General features: G+C 30.6%; 1 long non-coding RNA gene across 1 annotated transcript; it reads right to left on the bottom strand.

The window, feature by feature from the left end:
* Window positions 1–245: 245 nt before the first annotated feature.
* LOC148241952 (uncharacterized) lies at window positions 246–2,362 on the bottom strand. Its single transcript, XR_015814113.1, has 2 exons — window positions 1,956–2,362; window positions 246–394 (listed from the first exon to the last, which is right to left on the bottom strand). It is a non-coding gene; the product is annotated as an uncharacterized LOC148241952 (long non-coding RNA).
* Window positions 2,363–3,580: the final 1,218 nt, after the last annotated feature.

Here is a 3,580-nt window from a genome sequence, read left to right as displayed (position 1 = left end):
AAAATTGGTGACACACCCATAGGGGCTCACTTGCCGACTGAGAATTATTTATTTTTTCTACGTACAATTTGCACATGTCAGAATTCTCTTTTGCTTCTCTTTGTCTCCCTACACCATCCAAAAATTATTTTATATAAATATTTAACGTTAATATAACAATCCATATTTTTAGAAAAAATATAATTTTCGTTAAAATTAAATATTTAAATTTTGACGTCTAACAAAATATAAAATTTAAAAAATAGTTCCCTAAAAAATTATTTTACTCATTGAACGAAATAATATTTCGATATTTTAAAAAATTAAGTTCATCTTAACTATAAATGGGATAATTCACATATACTTTGAGATCCTGCCATCACCTTATCTGGATTTGAACTTGTTCTTGAATTTTCTGTTGTGTAAGACATAAAAAATTCAGTAAAAAATATTTAACAAGTTAACCTACAATTGTGTTTAGTACGAGTGAATTTTTCTTACTATATCCTAAGTGAATCAATACAATAATGTTAGTTAAGTGTCTATCTGATTTCCATCATTTCATCCATTTTACTCACAAAGAGGACACTAGTGTTTCATCGTATAATACCATCACATCATCATCATAAGAGAAAAAAATAAATATTTTCATAATACGCAAACACCACTCACATACATATACATATCCACCAAAGAAACACTACACGATACTACCAACAAACTAGACTCCAACTCGACTATAATGGTCACACACACACTCGCTCCTCTGTTCACCTAGTATGTATAGCTTACCATACAACAACACCTCTATATGCCTTTACTAAGGAGAAACATATGATACTACCAACATACGAGATTCACACACCCACACTCGCCCCTCAACAACCATTTCAAGGCCACACATACCGTTTTGCCACCCTAGCACTCACCGACCATCTCAAGGTCACACACACACTGTTCCACCACCCTGACACTCACCGTTCACCTCGGCCACACACACTGTTCTGCCATCATTAGCACCCACTGACCATCACACAACCATACACATTATTGCGCCACCCTGGCACTCAACAGCCACCTTAAGGCCACACACACTGTTCCGCCACTCTAGCACTCACCAACCACCTCAAGACCACACACAGTGTTCCGCCATCATTAGCACCCACCAACCATCACACGGCCACACACTCACCCCACTTCGCCACTCCCGGCAACCGACCACTCACCCCATTAATATCCCTTTTATTTCTTTAGGCCCACCACTTTTATTGTTTTGCTTTATTTTAATTTCATTGCTATTTAGATTCAGAAACCATAACATTATTATTATTATTGTTATATTTACCATAACATTATTATTATTATTGCTATATTTCCCATTCCAAGCCTTGCATGTTCGATACAATAAATTCCTCTTCCATTTGAGCCGCTGGTCATTGACTCGTTGCCCATTTGTCCATTAAAACCTGAGCTTGAGTCAGAATCATATTTGGGTTTAACTATTGGGTTCTTCAGTTTTAGCCCATTTACCCATTTCCTGGTTTCCAGTTTTACTTTTTAAATTTTTATTCACTATCTAATGGTTTTAGGTTCTACTTGGGTGACATATCATTTATTCAGTTAGGCCCTTCAGATTCAGCCCACTCATTCTTAAATGGTTCCGACTTTCTGCTGGTCACTCCTTACCATATTGGGTTTGGACCTATTTGTGATTTAGGTAAAGCCCAATAGGGAGACCTAATCTCGGCCCACCTGAGTTACATCTTCGCTACCACACTTAACCCTAGCTTCCAATTGAAATCTCTCTAATTGCGTATTACTTGTTCATTCAGTAGGTATGCATGCTAAATATGGAATCAGATAATCCCCTTTCTTTTTTTTTTTTACACTCTTAATATTTTTTGGCACAAAAACTCAATTCCATGATCTAGATTGCACTAAATCGCAGTTAGATTAAAGAGTTAAACGAATCTTACCCTTCTCCGATTATACTGATGGAAATTGATTCGCAACGGTGATATTTATCTTCTTGAGTTGCACAAGCACACACACAACAACACTGTGTTGTTGCAAAACCAAATCTAAACGGGATATACATGTTTTGGGTTCCGGTATGGGAAAGAGAAAAGACATACTCACCTCTCATCGCGCTGATGTTCACTAGATTTAGAAGAGCTCTTTGGCTCCGTCCTTTCCCTTCGCCATTGCTCTCTCTCTCTCTCTCTCTCTCTCTTCACTTCTCTACTCAAATGGAGGCTAGGGTTTTTTTTTATGGGGTTAAAAGGGCAGGTTTTACATGGGGTTCTGGGTGACTTTGGGCCATTGGATCCTAAGATCAAATTTTCACCGTCCGATTTTTCAGGGTGTTACAGTTAATGTCGTAATTTCTTATATATCAAGGTTGTTGAATTAATTTTCAAATTAAAAATTGAAATTTTATTTTTAATTAAAAATTGGAAAAATCAAGTTTAATTGCAATAAAAAATAATTATTATATAAATATACAATATTAAAAAAAATATTTACCTGAATATTTTTTTTTAAATAACATTTCATTCAATAAAGTTAAACAAATAATATAGCAATGCTTGGGGTAAATTTTCTTAAACGTGAAAATTCGAAAAATTCTACGAGGATCTTATAATACAATGAATCATTTCGTTGTAGTTTTTCATAACTCAGCCCATTGAAATATCAAAATAAAAAATTAAGAGGAATTTATAATCCTCTATAATAGGTTCGAATTTAAAAGTGTTTGCGTCCTTGATTAACAGAGCTCTCTTTACTTACAATGCATTCATCTCAATAACACTTGAATAAAATATAAATTATAATTATTAAAAAATATATTATTTTAAAAATTAATTATAAATATTTACATATAAAAATAAATTATTTAAATATTTGATCTTATTTAAAATATTATCAAATATTATAATGTTTGGAGATTTGAGTTAAAGTCTTAAACCTTATTCCATCTAAAACGAAAAAGGGGTGAATTGCATTTGATTAATTTAAGGTTAAAATTAAAAATAATAAGCATTTAAAGTTTGAAAAGAATATGTAATAATTATCAATATACAATATATAATAATGTTGAGAAGTTTTTAACGAACAATTATAATATAAAATATAAAATAAAGTTGTAAGAAAAATAATAATTTACAATTGAATTAATTCTAACAATTTTTTATAAAATAAAACAAACAAAATCAAGTAAACAAAAATATGTAGTAAAAATTTACACCATGAATTTTTTTTTTTAATTTTTATTCAAAAATTATTCTACTAATATTTGGTTCAAATGTAATTGGTTTAATCATAACTAAATCATATTTATTTAAAATAAATCTGGAGTTGAATTTTTATTTTTGCCATCGACATAAATATAAAAATTTGAATAAATTATATAAAATAACTAATTGTTCAAAGCACACTTGAAAATTAAAAAAAAGAACAAGAATTGTATATACTGGAAATTTACACCATGTGTTTCAATTTAACTATATATTATAATCAAATTATTTATAATTCTAATTATTTATGAATTAAATTTCGTCATAATTTATATCTTTATATTCTAACTTATTAAAAAAAAAAT

This window comes from Carica papaya, chromosome 8 (genome assembly GCF_054855325.1).
Source record: "Carica papaya isolate Zhongbai chromosome 8, ASM5485532v1, whole genome shotgun sequence".
Lineage (NCBI taxonomy): Eukaryota > Viridiplantae > Streptophyta > Magnoliopsida > Brassicales > Caricaceae > Carica > Carica papaya.
Note: the sequence above shows the minus strand (reverse complement) of the source record. Positions and strands in the feature narration are given on the sequence as shown.